We start from the raw sequence: 22,904 nt of genomic DNA, 5'->3' as shown, positions 1-22,904 counted from the left end.
ATCTTTGACAAGCAATGCCACACCTCCCCCTCTTTTACCCCCACCTCTGACCCTACTAAAACATTTAAACCCTGGAACCTGCAACAGCCAATCCTGTCCCTGTTCTCCCCATGTCTCCGTAATAGCCACAACATCGAAATCCCAGGTTGCAAGTTCACCTACCTTATTTCGTATACTTCTTGCATTGAAGTATACACACTTTAAGCCACTTTCCTGTTTACAGGTACCCTCCTTTGAGATTGATGCCATGTTCCTAACCTCCCTACACTCCAGGTCCTGAACCCTAAAGCTACAGTCTGGGTTCCCATGCCCCTGCAGAGTTAGTTTAAACCCCCCCCAAGAGCACAGCAAACCTCCCCCCAAGGATACTGGTGCCCCTCAGGTTCAGGTGTAGACCATCATGTTTATAGAGGTCCCACCTTCCCCAGAAAGAACCTCAGTTATCCAGATACCAGAATCCCTCCCTCCTGCACCATCCCTGAGGCCACGCATTTAACTGTTCTCTCTCCCTATTCCTCGACTCTCTATCACATGGCACCGGTAACAAACCAGAGACAACAACTCTGTTTGTTCTAACTCTGAGCTTCCAACCTAGCTCCCTGAAAGCCTGCCTAACATCCTCAGCCCTCTTCCTACCTATGTCGTTGGTGCCAATGTGGACCATGACTTCGGGCTGCTCCCCTTCTCCCTTAAGGACCCGGAAAACACGGAAAATATCTTCCTCAAATTTGAGCGCCCACAGAATTCTGTCACCATTCTCCGCCTACTCCATAATAATACCCATGCCATGGTCTTCACCAACACATTCGCCACATGCATGAGCAGAGTGTGAGAGACAGAACTAAGTAATTCAACCATCAATAAATTTCATCCAAGCCCTGCAGTGCTGCCATATTCAGTCGTGAATGATGGTGAACAATTAAACAACTCATTGCAGAAGGAAGCTCCAAAAATATCTCAAATAATCAACAATGGGGAGCCCAATATACCAGCGCAATCATAAGGCTAAACCCATTCACAGAAACCTTCAAACAGAGATGCTGATGGGTTGATCCATCTGGGCCTCATCTAGCGGGGAATAGCTGGGGCCCTGCCAACGTTCCAGCAATGGGACAAATGGCATGTGCTCCAGAACGTGCTGCAGCCCCTAGTCAAGCAGTTCCTGCTGAGCTACAACACCGGCACCTCCCTGAGGGAGTTGGACATTTCTCCTGGTATGTGCTGTGCATAAAAAGCAGGACAAAGCCAACCCGGCGAATTACTGCTCCATTAATATGATCTCGATCATTAAACTTCGAGGGAAGTTTCATCAAATGTGCTGTGAAACAACACCTGCTTCACAACAACCTGCGCTGTGACGCCCAGTTTGGGATCACCCAGGGCCAATCAGCTCCTGACTTCATTATAGCCTTGGTTCAAACATGGACAGAACGACGTGAATTCCTGAGGTAGGGTGAGTCTGACTGGGCTTAACATTAGGCCGAGTGTGACGTCAGGGAGCCTGAACAAGACTGGAGTGCATGGAAATCATTGGAAACTCTCCGCTGGTTGGAGTTGTCCCTGGCAGAAAGGGAGAATGCTGTGGTTGTTGAAGGTCATTCATCACCACTGCGGGATATCTCTGCAGGATCTTCAGTACTGACCATCTTTAGTAGCTTCATCAATGAGTCTCTCCATCATAGAGTCAGACATGGGAATGTTAGCTAATGATTACACAGTGTTCAGCAGCGTTTGCGAATACTCAGAGACTGAAGCACTCCATATCCAAGTGCAGTGAGACCTGGACAATATCCAGGCTTGGAATGAAAAGTGGCAATTAGCATTCACACCACATAAATGTGAGTGTCAGGTGGTTGGGTGCAAGCCATCCCTTGGTTGTTGTGAACAGCTGAAGCGAGATGCTGTTTGGAACAATCAGTCAGTCTTTCAGAAGCACAGCCAAATATATAGCATCACACGGATACTGTCATTCATACACCAGATTACTCACATGAGATAGATAGAAGCAATTTAATATGTACTCATATTTGGACTGAAAAACATTTGGAAACAATTTGGAAACAATTGTTCCCATGAAAATGATTAGGTGTGGGATGTTGTATTCAAGGGAAAACTAGTTGGATATTTTTAAAGTGCTTCAGTGAAATAATCATTTGATCCTGGGCGCAATAAACACATTCATCATTTGTGCACTATGCTTTCATTAGATTTCAGTCGAAAAGTTGAACGAAATAAATGGGTGGATTTGTTTCTTGGATAATCAAGAGGTTTTGATCAAAGCATTTATCATCTTTAAGGATGAGACCTTGCTGTTAATGGTCAGTACAATATTGAAAACATCTGCATAAAATTTCTGACTCAAGTGACACACAAGAATGTTGGCTGGGATCATGTCAATCATCAATGAAGATGCACAGTCCTGTTTGGACACTGGTGTTGTGAAGCTGCTTTGCACTGGACATGGTTGATGAGCGATTCAATGTAAGACGCCATGTGCTGCAGTATTCCATTAACTTTGGAACACGTTACAAAGGATCTGGTTGAGGTCACAGAATTTCGGAGCTTATGTGGCGCACTCACTGTTGTCAGAACAGCCGACCTTGTGAGACATGGTCATTGGCAGGTCTTTTGTATGAACGGTGAAAATTGCATTGAGCCTTGTGCTAGTCCATTGGCCAATCTGCTTCATGTACTTCCCTCTTGTTCAGGGACATTTCTAATTTGTCTGTTGTGAGGAAATGTTTGAATAACGGTCCAGATCCAGTTTGGAAGCCGTCAGGACAGATTTAGGAGCCAGTCCCACTGTACTGGGGGTGTCAGTGTGGTCCAGCAAGAGTACATTGGGATTCAGGCTGTTACTTATTATAGATATGGCAGTGTAAAGGTAGTGTGTTTACCCCACTGAATATGAATCAGCTGTTTTCCACGAGGTTATTGAACTGAGCAATAATCAGCGGGTTACTACAGTTATTAAATTGAGCTATAATTAGGTGTGCGCTCTGACTGTTGAAGTGAATAATAATTAAATCATTTTCAACTGCAAAAGAGAAATAAGGTTTGACTTGATTTTTTTTAAGATTCAAAGAAATACAGAGATGTTAAATCTTTATTGTATACGTCTCACATAATCCAGCAATAATCGAACATAGTCACGTTCACACAATCCCATTTTACAGACAATGTCCCAGAACACAATGATCACCTCAGGGCAGGTCCTGTCTCACTGGCAGGACAGAGGCAGCAGAGGTAACAGCTCCGTGGGATATGATCAAGAGGGGTGTGCCCTCGAAGTGCTCTACATTGATACTAGACCACATGAAGCCTCATGGAATTAGGTTAAACATAGGCACGGAAACATTTTTGAATTTTTCTATTTGAACACAACGTTGAAGATGGAAAGTACAGAGAATGGACTCTGTGTGGGAGGCTTCACTGTCCATCACCAAGAGAGGCTCAGCATCTCCACCTGCTGACTGAGCTGGGAACAGTCCAAAAGGACACAGCTGCGGGACTGGGGCTGCAGCAGGCGGTGAGGGAACCAACAAATGGGAAAAGAAACATCACTGACTGCATTGTCCCCAATCTGCCTGCCCCACATTTTATAGGCACTGCATCAAATTGTGTGGCACTATCTCTGTGCTAAAGGGAGGAGACTTCAAACAGATCGAGCAGCTCATAGCTCAGTGTCTATGAGGTTCAGTAGGCCAACAGCAGCAACAGAAATACACTGTGCATGACTCACAATCTGCCCGACATATCTGATGCACAGGGGATGGGTGTTGAGGTAGAGGGAGAGGCTGGAGCTTTTTTTCCCCCGCATTGCCGGAACCTGAAGGATAATCTTATCGACATTCATAAAATCAGGAGCGGCGTTGATTGAATGAATAGCCAAAACCTTTTTCCGAAGGTTGGGGATCCAAAATTAGAAGGCATAGGTTTAAGGTGAGAGGGGAAAGATTTAAAAGGGACCTGAGGGGCAACCTTTTTACACAGAAGGTGGTGTGTTTATGAAACAAGCTGCCAGAGGAAGTGCTGGAAGTGAGTACAATTACAACCTTTAAAAGGCACCTCGAGGGGAATATGTATAGAAAGGATTTACAGGAAAATGGCACACCTGTCGATAAATGGGACTACATCAGGTTGAGATGTCTGGTCAGCATGGCCAAGGTGGACCAAAGGGTCTGTTTCCGTGCTGTATAAATCTCTGACTGTATATCTCCCACTCGACCATGACCATCAACCCAGAGGTTCGACCCTGGTTCATTAAAGAGTGTAAAGAGTAGCACCGAATATCAGGATATGAAGGGACAACCCAGTGAAGCTACAAAACAGGGCTACCTGTGTGCACAACAAGTGATGGACAGAGCTAAATGATCACACAATCAATGAAATTCTGTGTTCTTCCCAATGGTGCTGCCTGATCCTGCTTTTTCAGTGTCACACTTTTCGGCGTGCCATATAAACTGTGTCCCATTGCAGGCAGAGGTGGGCCCACACACATACATCAAGAACACCAACAGCATTATATCAAATTAAATAGAAGAATATACAGAGAGACAGATAGAGGGAGGTTAACCCCATTTAATGGATATAACACCCGATACAAAAGAGAGCCCATTGCACAGAGATACAGACAGAGAGAGGCACACCGACATCGAGACACACATTGAGTCACACACTGAGACACACACACTCAGATAGTCAAACAGAAACAGTCAGTCACACACAGACAGAGGCAGAAACATCCATAGACACAGAGACACATTGAGTGTTGATATTAGTCCTTTTGTTCGTACATGTGTGTGACTAATTGTTCGTGTGTGTATGTGTTAGTTTGCTTTAGGTAGACTCCCCAATGTCATCATGGAGGACATTCCATGATATTGACCCAATGACAGTGAAGGAACGGCAATATATTTCCATGTCAGGATGGTGAGATTGGAGGGGATTACTGTCAGTCAGACCTCAGTGTGCATCAGTCAAGGCAGAATGAAGGGTCAGACAGATGTCAGTGAGGAGTCAGAGACAGCGAGGACCACTCACACATCAGTCTGAGGTTAGTTGGGGTCAGACAGAGGTCAGTTAGGGTGAAATCATGGATCCGTTGAGGATTGGTCAGGGGTCAGACTCCAGATCAGAAGGTTGTGTGTTCAGGTCAGGTCAGCCTCAGTTGAAATGACGGCCTGTCTTTTGCTGAGGCACGTTGCAGTCCTCTGGAGTCAGCATTGACTTCATTGATGCTCATGTTGTGAGCCCAGTTTGTTTTGTTCCTTGTGCACCTTTTCATTTGTCTTGTCTTGTTGCCTTTCCCACAATTACACACCCTATCCTGGGGACATTTTCCCATTCTCTTTTTATTGTGTTTTTGATGCTCTCTTGCCCCACTGCCTGAGACTTTGGAAGCCAACCTTTTCTGTCGGCCGACACCCTTCCTTGACCCAGTCTCAGATATCCTATTGTCCTTATCACATCCACCCCTTGTTTGAAACCTATCCCATTCCGAACACTTTCCCAGCCCAGATGAAAAGCCAAGAGCTAAAGTGTGAAATCTTTCAGTTATCACAGGGAACTGCCTGAACTACTGAGAACTTTTCCGAGAATTTGACATTGCTATTTCAAATTTACACATCCCTTACTCCCTTCTTTTAATTCAGCATCATTTCTTTACAAATGATGACTGTTTCAATCCAGTCCAGTCTGGATGCTGATGGGATTAAATTATTTTATTTAATTTTCTCCCTTGACCAAAGTGTCTGCCACTGAGGTGTGATGTGTTGGGGTGGGCTGGAACAAGGGAGTGAGGAACAGATCAGAGTGAATCAAAATGCTGCATCTTCCACAAAAACCAAGCTTCTGATATTGATATCTAACCTGGATGGAATGAACTGACCTCTCCAGCTGAGGCAAAAAATCCCACTACAAGGAGAACAGAGATGGGGACTGAGGTGACGCCAATGATCTGACCAATACTTCACCCTCACGTGACTTCAACCCCAAGTTAAAACGATGGAGTTAACTATTAACTACCTTCTGGAACGGCCCAATGAGATACTCAAACATGGAGCGCAGAACAACACGGCACAGGAACAGGCCATTCGGCCCAACATGTCTGTGCCGAACACAATCCCATTCTAAACTAATGCCATTTGCCTGTGCATTGTGTGTATGCCACTATTCCCTGCCTGTTTATGTGTCTGTCTAAATGCCCCAAGGGCAACTACGGCTAAGGAACAAACATCAGTCAATTCCTTAGTAACATTTCAAACTTATTTTGTGCAATTCAGTCCGTGACAATGCGAAATGGGAACAGGAGGGATCCTTGGCCACCTTGAAGCTTGCTTTCCGCTCACTGAAATCATCTGCCTCAGTCTTACATTTCGATATATTCCTCAGCAACTCCCCACCCTGAATTCCCTTAGTGTTCCTGAGGATTGGGAGCAAGTTAGATTTGGGCAAAGGAGGGGAAAAGGATTGATGAAGGGGAGGGGTGGAATAGAGTTGAGGAAGAAGCTTACAGGGGACTGACTGTAAAAGCTTCTGGACAAATTTTGGAAATAATCCACTTTTGGAGCAAACATAGGAAGGCAGATTCTGATTTTAAAGGTGATCGATTCTGAAAGAGAGTGGTATGAGAGCTGGGGGCCCTTGTACACCAGTCACTGAAGGGAAGCAGACAGGTGCAGCAGGCGGTGAAGAAAGGGAATGGTATATTGGCCTTCATAGCGAGAGGATTCACGTACAACAGCAGGGATGGCTTGCTGCAATTGGACACGACCTTGGTGAGGCCACAGCTGAAATCATTGACTTTGATCTGATTTATTGTTGTCACATGTCCAGAGATACAGTGAAAACTGTTGTTTTGTGTGCTTTACAGGAGATCGTGCATACAAACTGCATCAGTGCAGCAGAACCGAGTGTAGCATATGGTGTTACGGCCGCAGAGAGACAAGGAGAGAGATTAACTATCAGAGTGAGAGAGAAAGAGAGAGAGATTGTATATGAGAGCGAGCGATAGTCTGTGTGTGAGTGAAAGGGAGAGAGATAATGTGTATGAGACAGAGAGATAGAGTGATGGTGTACGATAGAGAGAGAGAGAGATAGTGAGACAATGTATGGGAGATAGATAGATAGTTTGTAAATGAGAGAGAGAGAGAAAGTGAGATGGTGTATGATAGAAAGAGAGGTTAATTGTATATGAGAGAGAGAGAGATAGCGAGATGGTGTATGATAGAGAGAGAGGGATAATGAGATGGTGTATCTGAGAGAGTCAGATTGCGTGTGAGAGGGGATGAGTACATCACATCCACTGCCTTCATTAACGTGTTTTGTCACATCCTCAAAGGATTCAGTCAGGTCTGTGAGGCATGAACTGCCCCTCACAAAGCCATGCTGACTATCTCTAATCAAACTATGGTCTTCCAAGTAATCATAAATCCTATCTCTCAGCATCCTCTTCAATACTTTGCACACCACTGACTGACTGGTCTGTACTTCCCAGGATTATCCCTATTCCCTTTCTTGAACAAAGGAATAACTTTTTCCACCCTCCAATCGTCTGCCACTACTCCAGTGGACAGTGAGGATGTAAAGATCATTGCCAAACGTGCAGCAATCTCTTCCCTCGCTTCTTGATGTAACCGAGGGTATAACCAGTCTGCCTGGCAAATTATCTATCCTTATGTTTTCAAACTTTTCAGCACATCCTCCTTCCTAACATTAATCTGTTCTAGCATATCTGAGTGTTTCACGTTGTCCTCAGAAACATCAAGGTCCATCTCAGTATTGCACACTGAAGCAAAATATTCTAATTCCATTTTCCAGCACTTGGGCGTAGCCTTGCATGCCATTGGATTCCAACTGCTCATCAAAACAGCACTTACTTTGATCACTCTTTTAGCAGTGAGTTCCAGATAGGTACAATCCTCTGGGTTCAGACATCTCTCAAGGTGGCTCAGGGGTTAGCGCTGCTGCCTCACTGCACCAGGGATCTGTGTTTGATTCCAGCCCTCAGACGACTGCCTGTGTGGACTTTGTACATTCTCCCCATGTCTGTGTGGGTTTCCTCCGTGTGCTCTGTTCTCCTCCTATAGCCTGAAGATGCCCAGTGTGGGTGGATTGGTCATGCTAAATTGCTCTGCAGTGTCCAGGGTGGGTCACTGCAAACTTGATGTGCCCAATGGCCTCTTTCTGCATTGTAGGGATTCTGTGATTTCTCCTCAAATTCCCTCTCAACCTCCTACTCCTTGTCTTAAAACCGTGTCTCTTAATCATTAAACCCTGTACGAAGGGGAAATGATTTGTTCTGTCTATGCCCCTTGGAACTGAAGATCAGTCTTGGCACCCCATCCTACCCTCCAGCCCTCACTCCCCCAGCCTTTTCTGTTCTAATGAAAACATTCCAACCTATCCAGTCTCTCTTCATAGCTGAAGTGCTCCAGGCCAGTCAACATGCTGATGAATTTCCTCTGCACCCTCTCGCATGCAATCATATCCCTCCTGTCATGGGGAGACACGAACTGAACAGAGTAATCCATCTGTGGCCTGGCTAACATTACATGTAGTTCTCTAATAACTTCACTGCTCTTGTATTCAATACTTTGACTGAACGTGGCAATTATCTGCTTGCATCAGGCATTTTGGGTGCTGCATATGTTGTGGATCAGACCAGACCCCCTCAAGCTATAATAAGAAGATAGCCGAGACCCTAACTTTCTCATATTTTGAAGCTATGTGTAAGCTGTTGCAGTCCAGATGCAATTCAATTGGTCAAACTACTCGAGTTTAAGCAAAACACACTTTATTTTACACTACAGTTAAAAATAGACAAATTAAATGGAAAAGAATACAATTAGCGTAACTGCGACTCTTTTGAAATGGTCAATAAAATTCTATATATTAACTACTTCTAATTAACTGTTACAATATGATAACATCCCACAAACACAGCCTTGGTAAAGACAGCTTCAGTAAAATAGGTCATCTCACATGCAGTGCCAGCAGCAGGAAGTGAACCCCAGGTTCTAACTGTAGTTGGAAAATGAATAAGTGCTTCCGTGCCTAGCTTCTGCCGAATGCAAAAACTAAAAACCCTGGTCCTGTGGGAGCTTGACACCACCCATTCAGGCTGATTCTATTGTTCCAACTTAAAAAAAAACAAGGACTCACAAATTATTTTTTTTACTGAATTTGCACAGACAGCTTGACATTCCTATCTCAATTCTTCTTCCTAAAAAAGGCAGGACAATATGCGCCTCTTAAAGTCTCAGCATTGTCACACTTTGATCATTTAACATAACTCATCCTTCCTGTGGAAGCTCTGTCAATTGCCACGATCTGTGTCATTTCTTTGTTAACACTCCTGGCCGTGGGAACAGTTTCTCCATGTCCTCACTGTCAGAGACCTTCGCCATTTCCAGTGTCACTCATTTCTATGCTGACCCTTCCTATTCTAGGGAGAACCACACCAGCTATTTTGACTTCTCATTAAAGATAATAAAAGAGACCCAAATGAATTAAGACAGAGACTGAATTAAAATGGTGAGGGTAGGTGAAGATTAACAGTGACAACGTAGTGACTGTGGGATCCTGCAATAGCAACTGACAAATAGACCAGCAATAATTGTGACTGGGGAGGACTAGTACTTTGTTAATATTAGCTCAGGTTATGTGAGAGACTGCTGTCGAGCCGTGACCAATGACACTATAAAGAAATTATAATCTTAATATTCTTTCAGTTCTACCAGTTGTTGTGGGTCAGCAGAAATGTGCATTGAAGTTACAAGCAGATTTTATTGAATGGTCCAGCAGATTGGAGGGGCTGAATGGCCTACTCCTACTTCTAATGTAGGTCCTCACTCAATTCCAATATTGAAAACACAGACATGACAGGCACCAGGGGGTGCGAATGTGTTCACAAGTCAATCTCTGTGCAATTCAGAACACAATGCAGTACAATATAAAGGAACCGTTCACAAGCACAGGAGATGTTCGTATGTGGCATCTTAAAAGTTACAGCCCTGCATAAAACCGTGCTCATAAGTATGACCATTTGTAAGTCAGACATTCACAGCCCTGTATCTTTAAAGACGTGAATTTTCTAGGAGAAAGTGAGGACTGCAGATGCTGGAGATCAGAGCTGAAAATGTGTTGCTGGAAAAGCGCAGCAGGTCAGGCAGCATCCAAGGAGCAGGAGAATCGACGTTTCGGGCATGAGCCCTACTTCCTGAAAAAGGGCTCATGCCCGAAACGTCGATTCTCCTGCTCCTTGGATGCTGCCTGACCTGCTGCGCTTTTCCAGCAACACATTTTCAGCCAAGACGTGAACCTTGTCAGGTGGCTAGGATCTGGCGGTAGAAGATCCTTTCACACCTGGCAGAGATTTTCCTGCACATCCAAACACCTCATCTACTGTGTCCATTGCTCTCGATGTGGGGAGTCAGGACGCCAACATGAGGAACATTTCAGGGAACATCTCTGGGACCCACGTATCAAACAACCCCACGCCCCGTGGCTGAACACTTCAATTCTGCCTCCCACTCCACCAAGGACATGCGAGCCCTAGGCCTCTCCATAGTCAAATCCAAGGAACTCGACGCCTGGAGGAAGAAGGCCTCATCTTCCGCCTTGGGATCCTCCAATCACATGGCATCAATGTCGACTTCACCAGTTTCCTCATGTCCTCTCCCCCACCTCATCCCAGATCCAACCCTCCAACGCGGCACCACCCTTTTGAAATTTCGCTCATGTCTATCTTGCTTCCTACCAATCCACTCCACACTCCACTCCGACCTGTCAACATCTCCCCACACCTGTATCTACCTATCACCTTCCAAGCTACTTCACCTCAGCCCCAACAACTTCATCCCCCTCCTATTTATCTCTTAGCTCCCTTCCCCAAGTCTGACATTCCTGATGAAAAGTTTATGCCTGAAACATTGACTCTCTTGCTCCTCAGATACTTCCTGACTTGCTGCGCTTTTCTAGTGCCACACTTTTTAGCTGTGAAATTAAACTGCCAACATTACTTCATTAGAAGGTATCTGGAGTTGTTGAAGAAATTTTCTGGAGTTGGACCTTGAGTACCAAAAGTCTTTATTATATGGCCATGGGGAGTATGTTGTCCCTCACAAAGTGAGACAGGAGTAGTCCAAAGTAATATGAAAGGTTACAGGTTATATCACATTTTAGGTGTGGGGGGATGACTGTTAGTCACAGAAGTCATAGAGTCTGGTGACGTCAACGGTCAACCCCTGTTATTGCCACAGAATGAGCCAGACATCATTATGAAAGCAGAATTAGTCTGACTTCTGGGGAGGATTACGGAATCTTAGGCAGTTGCAAGGTTATTTTAACAAAATAGTTACAACAGCACTTCTTCAAAATAGTACGTCAGCAATCTGTGCTTTCACTTGAGAGACCAGGTATGTGACAAAATGGCTGCCAGGCAGAGTGTGTCAAATTTTCTTCCACAGGAATGTAACAATATTCTTGCGTCAGAACGACATAGGAAGGGAAAACTTTGAGATTCTGAAGGGAGATTACAGAGAGTTAGGCAGAAATTTAAAAAGGAGGTCCTCAAGGGTAGTAATATCTGGATTACTCCCAGTGCTACGAGCTAGTGAGGGCAGGAATCGGGGGATCGAGCAGATGAATTCATGGCTGAGGAGCTGGTGTATGGGAGAAGGATTCACATTTTTGGATCATTGGAATCTCTTTTGGGGAAGAAGGATGGATTGCACTTAAATTGGAAGGTGACTGATATATTGGCAAGGAAATTTGCTACAACTGCTTGGGAGGATTTAAATTAGTAAGGTAGGGGTGGGGGTGGGGGTGGGATCCAAAGAGATAGTGAGGAAAGAGATCGATCTGAGATGGGTACAGCTGAGAACAGAAGTGAGTCAAACAGTCAAGGCAGGCAGGGACAAGGTAGGACTAATAAATTTAACTGCATTTATTTCAATGCAAGGGGCCTAACAGGGAAGGCAGATGCACTCAGGGCATGCTTAGGATCATGGGACTGGGATATCATAGCAATTACAGAAACATGGTTCAGGGATGGGCAAATGCTACAGGAAGGATAGAAAGAGATGCAAGAGAAGAGGGGGAGTGGCATTTTTGATAAGGGATAGCATGACAGCTGTGCTGAGGGAGGATATTCCTGGATATACATCCAGGGAAGTTATTTGAGTGGAACTGAGAAATAAAAACGGGATGATCACATTATTGGGATTGTATTATAGACCCCCCCAGTAGTCAGAGGGAAATTGAGAAACAAACTTGTAAGGAGATCTCAGCTATCTATAAGAATAATAGGGTAGTTGTGGTAGGGGATTTTAACTTTCCAAACACCGACTGGGACTGCCATAGTGTTAAAGGTTTAGATGGAGAGGAATTTCTTAAGTGTGTACAAGGCAATTTTCTGATTCAGTATGTGGATGTACCTACTAGAGAAGGTGCAAAACTTGATCTAGCGACTCCACTTTCAAGGAGGTTTAAACCTGCACTCCAAGGTCTCTTTGTTCAGCAACACTCCCTAGGATATGACCATTAAGTGTATAAGTCCTGCTAAGAATCACTTTCCCAAAATGAAGTACCTCGCATTTATCTGAATTAAACTCCATCTGCCACTTCTCAACCCATTGGCCCATCTGGTCCAGATTCCATCTGAGGTAACCCTCTTCGCTGTCCACTACACCTCCAATTTTGGTGTCATCTGCAAACTTATTAACTGTACCTCTTATGCTCGCATCCAAATAATTTATGTAAATGACAAAAAGTAGAGGGCCCAACACCGATCTTTGTGGAGAGGTCATGTTGCGGCTATACAGGACATTGGTTAGGCCAAAGATGTTGCGAAACTTGAAAGGGTTCAGAAAAGACATACAAGGATGTTGCCAGGGTTTGAGGATCTGAGCTACAGGGAGAGGCTGAACAGGCTGGGGCTGTTTTCCCTGGAGCGTCGGAGGCTGAGGGGTGACCTTATAGAGGTTTACAAAAATTATGAGGGGCATGGATAGGATAATTAGGCAAAATCTTTTCCCTGGGGTCAGGGAGTCCAGACTAGAGGGCATAGGTTTAGGGTGAGAGGGGAAAGATATAAAAGAGACCTAAGGGGCAACTTTTTCACGCAGAGGGTGGTACGTGTATGGAATGAGCTGCCAGAGGATGTGGTGGAGGCTGGTACAATTGCAACATTTAAGAGGTATTTGGATGGATATATGAATAGGAAGGGTTTGGAGGGATATGGGCCGGGTGCTGGCAGGTGGGACTAGATTGGGTTGGGATATTTGGTTGGCATGGACAGGTTGGACCGAAGGGTCAATTTGCATGCTGTACATCTCTATGACTCTATGACTCTAAGTATTTCACTAACATAAATTACAGGACAATATTGAGAACCATTCACAATTCCTCAGACACTGAGGCGGTCCATGTCCAAATGCAGCAAGACCTGGACATTACCCAGGTTTGAGCTGAAAAGTAACAAATGCCAGGCAATGACCATCTCTGACAAGAGAGAATCTAACCCTTCAGCGTTGAATAGTGTATCCATCACTGAGTCCTCCACTATCAACATCCTGAAGGTTACCATTGAACAGAAAATGAACTGAACTGAACCACGTCAACACAGTGACTCCAAGGCCAGGTCAGAGCTGGGAATACAACAGCAACAAACTCAGCTCCTGGCTCCCCAAAGCCTGCCCATCATCTACAAGGTACATCTAAAGAATGTGATGGAACATTCCCCACTTGCATGCATGAGTTCCTCTCCAAATACATTCAAGAAGCTCAACGCCATTCAGGACAAAGAAGCCCACTTGACTGGCACCACATCGATAATCATTCAATCTCACAAGTACCGACACCCAGTAGTAGCAGGGTAACCTATTTACAAGATGTACAGCAGAAATGCACCGAGGAACCTTAGACTGAATCTTTTAAACCCAGGACCACTTCCATACAGAAGTACAAGGGCAGCATATCAATGGGAACACTGTCCCATTACAAGTTCCCCTCCAAGCCACTCCCCATCCAGACTTGGAATAAATCACTACTCCTTCACTGTCACTGGGTCCAAATTAGGGAACTCCTTCCTGATAGACCCTGTGAATCTACCACAGCACATGGACTGCAGTGGTTTTTAAGAAGGCAGCTCACCACCACCTTCTTACGGTTCAACTAGGGATAGGCAACGAATGCTGGCTGGCCCGATACCCACATCCCTGAGAGAATGAAAAGGATGTGAGCACTCATTGTGATGTTCCCACGACGGAGTACTTGATAAATGCATTTGCATTCTTTGAGGATGTAAGACAGTAAATGCAGAAATGGAAAGCAGCAAGTGTTCTTAAGAAAACTCACATTGGTCTCAAAATGTTAACTCTGCTTCCCTCTCCACAAATGCTGCCAGATCTGCTGAGTTTCTTCAGAACTTTCTGTTTTTAAACTGATAGATGTAATGTGTTTGGATTTCCAAATGCTGTTCCATAAGTTACACACAAAAGATTACTCCAGGGGTCCCCAGTTTAGACGATGAGACCATAAGATATTGAAGTAGAAATTATGCCATTCTGCCTTCGAATCTGCTCCACCATTCAGTCATGGCTGGGAGGTGCCTCGCTCCCATTCTCCTGCTTTCTCCCTGTAACCCTGGATCCCCTTGATCCTTCATTTCAGTTTAGGACTGCCTGAGTTATAAACAAATACACTTACAAATAAAATCCCACATTAATGTTAATTTTAATATTTTGACATATAAGTATTTACTGGTACACATTGATTATCCAAGAATCTCCAGTCGACAAGATAAGCACAAGTGGATTTGACGACCATCTCTTCACATATATACAGGGCTGGATACCTAACAGAGAACAGAACTGAATAGCTCTCATGTTCAGGGGACAGAACTGTAACTACATATAATGATGTTACAGATCGGAACTGGGATCCCAGTTTTTTACAATCTATGTTAATGTTAGTGGGCAACAGTTTTGGGTACAACAAGGGGAAATGTGACGCTGTCTACTTTGACAATAAATACAGCAGATCCCCAGTATTATTGAACTGAGAGAGGACGAAAAACTGCAGCACGGAGGGATCTGGTCAATCTCATTTGTGTATCACAAAAGGTCGGTGAATATGCCATGTTTTGTGAAGGGTAGGTCGTGCCTCATAAACTTTATTGAGTTCTTTGAGAAGGTGATCAGACAGGTGGATGAGGGTAAAGTGGTTGATGTGATGTGTAAGGAGTTTAGTAAAATATTTGATAAGGTTCCCCATGGTAGGCTATTGCAGCAGTACGGAGGCACGAGTTTGAGGGTGATTTAGCGGTTTGGTTCAGAAATTATCTAATTGAAAGGTGGTGGTTGATGGGAAATGTTCATCCTGGAGTTCACTTACTAGTGGTGTACCACAAGGATCTGTTTTGGGGCCACTAATGTTTGTTGTTTTTATAAATGACCGAGATCAATGATTAGAAGGATGGATTAGTAAATTTTCTGATGCCTGTAAGGTCGGTGGAGTTGTGAATAGTGCAGAAGGATGTTTCAGGTTACAGAGTGACATAGATAAGCTGCAGAGCTGTGCTGAGAGGTGGCAAACAAAGTTGAATAGGGAAAAGTGCGAGGTGTTAGACTTTGGAAGGAGTAACAAGAATACAAAGTACTGGGCTAATGGTAAGATCCTTGGTAATGTGGATGAGCAGCGATCTCCGTGTCCATGTTTACAGATCCCTGAAAGTTTCCACCCAGGTTGATAGGGTTGTGAAGAAGACATACGGTGTGTTAGCTTTTATTGGTAGATGGATTAAGTTTCGGAACTGTGTGATCATGCTGCAGCTTTTAAAAATTCTGGTGCAGCCGCTCTTGGAGTATTGCATGCAGTTCTGGTCACCACATTATAGGAAGGAAGTGGAAGCTTTGGAAAGGGTTCAGAGGAGACTTACCAAGGTGTTGCCTGGTATGGAGGGAAGGTCTTATGAGGAAAAGCTGAGGGACTTTAAGAGAAGTAGGTTGAGAGGTGACTTAATAGAGGAATACATGATGATTAGAGGATTTGATAGGGTGGACAGTGACAGCCTTTTTCTTCATATCGTGATGCGTGGCACAAGGGGACATAGCTTTAAAGTGAGGGTTGATAGCTATAGGGCAGATGTCAGAGGTTGGTTCTTCAGAGAGTAGTAGGGGCGTGGAATGCCCTGCCTGCAATAGTAATAGATTCGCCAAATGTAAGGACATTTAAATGATTATTGAATAAATATATGGATGAGAGTGGAATAGTGTAGATTCGATTAGCTTCAGATCGGTTTCCAGGTTGGTGCAACATTGAGGGCCGAATAGCCTGTACTGTCCTGTGTTGCTCTATGTTCTATGTTCTAAGTAATCAGTTTGGCGAATGAGCTGCTGGCCTTTGTTGTGAAGGCCATGGCATGGGAAATTAGGGATGGATTGCTACCACTGTACAGAGCACAGGAAGTCTGCACCCAGAATATTGACTGCAGTGCTCACCATCATGAATGAGGCCCAACGTTGGATTGGAGGCAGTTGAGAGAAGGCTCACTTGGCTGAGTGCTGAAGTGAAGAGATTTATCTCAGGATCAAAGGTTGAGCAGTTTGGGCCTGAACTTATTGTTAGACAAATTTCATGCAGGCAATCTTGGAAATTTGAACTAATTAACTGTGAGCTTGGAATGAACATCAAAACATTAGAAAGTATGTGCAGGTGGAGACCATTCTGCCATTCAAGCCTACTCCACCATTCAACCTGTTCGTCCAACTGAGTCCCCCTCGTTGTTCCCAAATTGTTTGATGCCTTTAACCCTCAGGAATTTAGCTAACTCATTCATGGAGACATTCAGTGTTCTAACCTTCACTGCCTTTTGGGACAGAGAATTCCACAGATTCAATAATCTCTGAGTCAAGACATTTCTCCTCATCTGAATCTGAAATTTCCTCCCCTTTGATTCATCATTCATATTATCCTGGGAAGTCCGTCCTGTTTTAATCATGGACAATTGGGGATTGGTGTTAATCAGTGTCATTGAACAATCACACTCAGGTACTCGCCTGCACTCAGACACATTTCTACAGAGCAAAGGATATTATATACTGAGTTATCATGTCATTCTAAAACCACAAAAGGACAGACATTTTGCTTTGCAAATCAGCTGAAGAGAGAAATGAAGACAAGGAATAATCATTGAACCAAAATCGAAAGGAGATCGTTCATGTGATGTAATGGACTCACAGACATTAACAGCACAGCACAGAAGGAGGCATCCAGCCCATTGTGTGCATACCATCCCCAAAGACCCGACTGCTCTGCATTTACCAGCTTTTAGTCCTGAAGGCAATGGCGCATCAAGTGAATATCTAAATACTTCATATGGAACTTTTTAAAACATCATCCTGCTCAGATGATTCAAATCTGCAGTGGTTTGTACCTGGAGACTCCTGGTCCAAATGTATGGATGCTACAACTGCAAATTAAGAGTCCACCCAATGTATCTTATGTAGTGAAAGAGTTTGTGACACAACCACCATTTCAAGCAGGGAGTCCCAAACTCTTTCCACACGCTGAGTGAAAAATAATTGGCCACAAATCTCCTCTCAGCCTCTTACTCCTTACCTGAAATTAATGACCTGCTCCCTCCCATGATTTGGATGAGGAAGTGGATGGGTGGGTTAGTAAGTTTGCCAATGACGTGAAGGTTGGTAGGAGTTGTGGATGGTGTGGAGGGCTGTTGTAGGTTGCAACGGGGCATTGAGAGGATGCAGAACTGGGCTGAGTAGTGGCAGATGGAGTTCAACCTAGAAAAGTCAAATTTGAATGCAGATTACAGGGTTAAAGGCAGGATACTTAGCAGTGTGGAGGAACAGATGGATCTTGGATTCCATGTCCATAGATCCCTCAAAGTTCCCACCCAAGTTGATAGGGTTGTTAAGAAGCCGTATGGTTTTTGGCATCTTTTCGCAGGTGGACTGAGTTTAAGAGACAAAAGATCTATAGAGCCCTGGTTAGACCACATTTGGAATATTGTATTGCGTTCTGGTCACCTCATTATAGGAAAGGATGGAAGCTTTAGAGAGGGTGCAGAGAGGACTTACCAAGATGCTCTCTGAACTGGAGGGCAAGTGTTATGAAGAAAGCTTGAGGGAGCTAGGACTTTTTTCATTGGAGTGAAGAAGGATGAGAGGTGACTTGATAGAGGTGTACAAGCCAATGAGGGGCATCGATACAGTGGATAGCCAGAGACATTTTCCCAGGGCATATATTCCTACCATAAGGGGGCATAATTTTAAGGTAATTGGAGGAAGGTTTAGGGTGACGTCAGATGTTGGTTCTTTACTCAGAGAACGGTGGATGCGTGGAATGCACTACCGGCAGTGGTAATAGAGTCAGATACATTAGAGACATTTAAGCAACTCTTGGATAGGCACATGGAAATTAACACAATGAAGGGTATGTAGGTTAACCTGATCTTAGAGTCGGATAAAAGGCCAGCACAACATCAAGTGCCGAAGTGCCTGTACTGTGCTGTACAGTTCTATGCTGTACGTTCTATGTAAGGTGATGAGAGGATAGAAATACCTGTTGGATATTTTCCAGAAAATTGAATAAACATCAATAGAAATATTCTGTGATTGAGAAGAAAACCTTGAGCTTGATGTTAAAACATTTCAATAAATATACCGGGGGATGTCTGAGATATTTGTATATATTCATCATAACACCGTAAAGGTTTTAGAGCAACTCAAGGACAAATCTTCTAGACTGTTCATACAGAGATTATTACTGCAGCCATTCAATTCGAAAAATATACACGTGACAAGATGAGAAAATGAAATTGCCATTGCATTTTTGTGGCTTTGATGAAGGAAGATGGAGGCGTTCAGTGATGGGGAGAAAAGGTACTGAAATGGGCTGCTGTAGTGAACGTGTAGGGTGTTATGGACCAGGCCAGACCCACTCAAAACATTTCAAGAAGGTAGCCCAGACACTAACATTGCTATTTGATTTTAAGCAAGTGAACCACGGATATTCCAGGAGTGAACCAGCTGGTCAGACTACTTGGCTTGAAACAAAACAGAATTTATTGACAAGATTACTGATTCAAACTCAAATGTTATGAAGTACCTCTTCATCTTCATAACACAGAGAACAGCAAACGGAATACCGACTAACTTACCCTATCTGACAACCCAACAGACTATCCCAACTTATTGATGTTGTTTAGGTGGTGTATTTTGTCCTGGTTTTTTTTTATATGAAGTGAGGTTTTAAGACAGATGCACGGAGTTGTCCATTTAAATCTATTAAAGTAAACAGTTTGTGAGGCCTTGGGTATTTTTTAAAAGTTGGAACAATAGAAGCAGCCTGAATGAGTGTGGTCATACTCCCACAGAGCTAGGAGTTTGAGTTTTAGTTTTTTCAGTAGCAGTTGCTGAGTTCTTGAAACTAGGTTTGGAAGCTGCAGTGCACCTTTTCCTGCTACTCTCTCTCTCTCTCTGATATTTTCTTTTTTATTTGTTGATATTTTCTCTCCTCGACTGGAGAATTGCATGTGAGGCAATCTATTTTACTGAATTTTCCTTTGCCAAGGGTGTGTTGATCGGATGTTACTGTAATGAAACAGTTCCCATTTAGTCATTCAAAAATCTATTGTTCTGGTATGTTTTTCAATCGAGTTATTATCCAAATTCCTTCTTTCTTCTTTTGTATTTAATTATAGTTTGTGAAAAAGGCTGCTTTGTTTCAAGTCTAAAAGTTTGAACAAATGAATTTCATCTGGAATGCAATTCCTGGCACTAGTCTTAAAATAAAAATAGTTAAAGTCGAGGCTATCTTCTTAATATTTTTAGTCTGATCCATAACTCCATCAAGCTATTTCTTTTCATAACTCAACCCTCAACCAAAGGGAGCAGACGGACTCTGTTCACGCTAACCATCCCCCTCAGAATATCATACACCTCAATCATATCCCTCTGTTTTCTCTGTTGCAAATAAGACAATCCATGGTGGCACAGTGGTTAGCACTGCTGCCTCACAGCACCAGGGTCCCAGGTTTGATTCCACCCTCAGACGTAGTGTTGGGTGCATCAGTCAGAGGGAAATGGATTTGGGTAGGTTACTCTTCGGAGGTTGTGTGGACTGTTTGGCCTGAAGGGCCTTGTTTCCACACTGTCGGGAATCTAATCCATCTAGTCTTCCTTCCCAATTTCTCCATCCCACGTAAGATCCTGATGAGCCTCCTCTGTATCCCTTCTCATGCGATCAGATCCTTATTGTAATGCAGCGATCAGAACTGCACACAGTACTCCATCTGTGACCTGACCCATGTTCTGTACAGCTCCAGCATTACCTCCTTGCTCTTACACTCAACACCACAGTATATGATAGCACATATCCTATATACCTTCTTAAAAATCCGTTTCACGTGCTTGGGCGACTTCATGGATCGAAATAATTGGATAGCCTTGTCTTGGTGACCAACATGTAAATATATGAATGAGGCCTTTCAGCCCCTCTAGCCTGCTCTGCCATTCATTCATACTAAGGCTGATCAACTCGCTGTCTCAACTCCACATTGTTAATGAACATCCGTGAACATATTAAATGACAGAGGAGCCGAATGGGCTCCTCCTGCTCCTATTTTCTGTGTTTCCAGGATGTCTCCTACTCCTTAACTCAGTTGCTGGTCAAGAATCTATCAACCTCTTCATTAACAGCAATCAAATATTCCAAATATTAATGATCCTCTGAGTGAAAGCATTTTCGCATCCCTCCTTTATGAAGTGGGTGACACCTTATTTTAAAACTGCTACTGTCAGTTCCATTCTATCCTACGGCATTTTGAAAGCTGCCCAGCCAAGGTCACGTTTGGATATATTTGTTTCATGAGCCCCCCCTCTCATTCTCCTAAACTCTAATCAATACAGGCCAACCTGTCTGACATTTCCTGATAGAAATACACCCATCCCTCTCCCAGGTATCCCTTGGGTTAACTTTCTCCAAGCTGTTTATAATCTATATTCATCCTTCCTTCAATCCAAAGATGGAAATTGTGCACAGTACTTCAGATATGGCCTCAACAATGTTAATAAGCTGCGGTCAAACATCTCAACTCATATATTCCATTGCACTTAAAACATGCAACTTGCCTTCCTAATCATTAGCTGTATCTAAGTACTAACTTTATTTGTGATTCAGGACATCCAGATCCCCCAGTACTTCACATTTCTCTCTTCATTTAAATAATATTCTGTCCTTCTATTCTTCATGTCAAACGTGTACATGTTTGAATGTCATAACTTATGTCGGACTTTAATGTTTGATGAAGAAATTCACAGAGGACATGAAAACTGGTAAGGTGGTAAATATTAAGTTGGTAAATAATGCTGAGGGTAGCCATAAACTGAAGGAGGATACCAATGGACTGGTCAGCTGGATAGAGCAATGGCAAAAGGAATTCAACCCAGAAAGGTGTGAGGCAATACACTTGTGGAGGGCGAGTAAGGTAAGAGATTACACGATGAATGGTAGGACCCAGGAGAGTACTGTAGGTCAGAGGGACTTGGTGCTCTTATCTGCAGATACAGTGCAAAAAAGACAGGTGGTTAAGATGCATGTTGGATATTCATCTTTATTAGCTGATGAACAGAGTACACATTATCGAAAGGATGTGTTTGCACTAGAGAGGATGCAGAGGAGATTAATAACAATGCTGCATGGGCTGGAGGGTCTGAACTGTGGGGTAAGATTGGGCAGGCTTGGGTTGTTTTTCCTGAAGTAGTGATGGTAGAGACGTGTCTAAGGTTATGAATGGCATAGATATGATGGATAGCAAGGCACTTTTTTCTGTTACTGGAGGGGTCAATAACCAGTTGTCATAGATTTAAATGAAGAAGTAGGTAACTAAAAGGAAATGTGAGGAGAAATGTCTTTACTCAGAGGGTGGTGGGAGTCCAGAATTCACTGCCTGAAGGTGTTTGCATCAGAAATTTGCATAAAACATAGGCAGTTGTGTTATAACCTGCCCGATTTATTTTAAAATTTGAATTTGAAATAATTACATATGGAACGTTTGTCTGTCAAAGCTTAATGATTAACTTGTAACTGTTTCTGTAGACAAGTTGCTTCCTTTTCAAACAGTTTTTGAGAGTTACCAGGACTGACGATTGTGTTTGGTTTTACGTTGGAATGTTTCGTGACTTAGCAAGTTAGGCCATTGTGTATTAAGGTTGCTCAAACTTTAGAAGGTGAGTTTGTTTTCAAGCTTAATGCAAACACCCCAAAGCTTAGAGGGAGAAACTTTTATTCAATTTTGTTTTGAATTGGACACTTCAGTGAAGCCCTTGCGTGGATCTGATTATACAGTATAGAGCATTGCTCCTGAGAAGGGGAGAAACCAGATTACCTTCGAGTAAAGAATTAATGATAGTTGCAGATAGGATATGTTGAGATGAAACTTGAAAATGAGTTTGCTTCGACCCAGCTGTAGGAGAGCTCCAGGAATAAGCTGTCAGAGATTCTAGTCCAGAAGCTACAGTCACAGTACCTTAAACTGCCCCAGCCTGTTCAGTCTCTCCCTGTATCTCAGATCCTCCAACCCTGGCAACAGCCTTGTAAATCTTTTCTGAACCCTTTCAAGTTTTACAACATCTTTCCGATAGGAAGGAAACCAGAATTGCACGCAATATTCCAACAGTGGCCTAACCAATGTCCTGTACAGTTCGCAACATGACCTCCGAACTCCTGTCATCAATACTCTGACCAATAAAGGAAAGCATACCAAATGCCTTCTTCACTATCCTATCTACCTGCGACTCCACTTTCAAGGAGCTATGAATCTGCACTCCAAGGTCTCTTTGTTCAGCAACACTCCCTATAATCTTACCATTAAGTGT

This window comes from Chiloscyllium plagiosum, unplaced genomic scaffold (genome assembly GCF_037043375.1).
Source record: "Chiloscyllium plagiosum isolate Xiang-an unplaced genomic scaffold, Cpla_swu_hap1 HiC_scaffold_44, whole genome shotgun sequence".
Taxonomy (NCBI): domain Eukaryota; kingdom Metazoa; phylum Chordata; class Chondrichthyes; order Orectolobiformes; family Hemiscylliidae; genus Chiloscyllium; species Chiloscyllium plagiosum.
Note: the sequence above shows the minus strand (reverse complement) of the source record.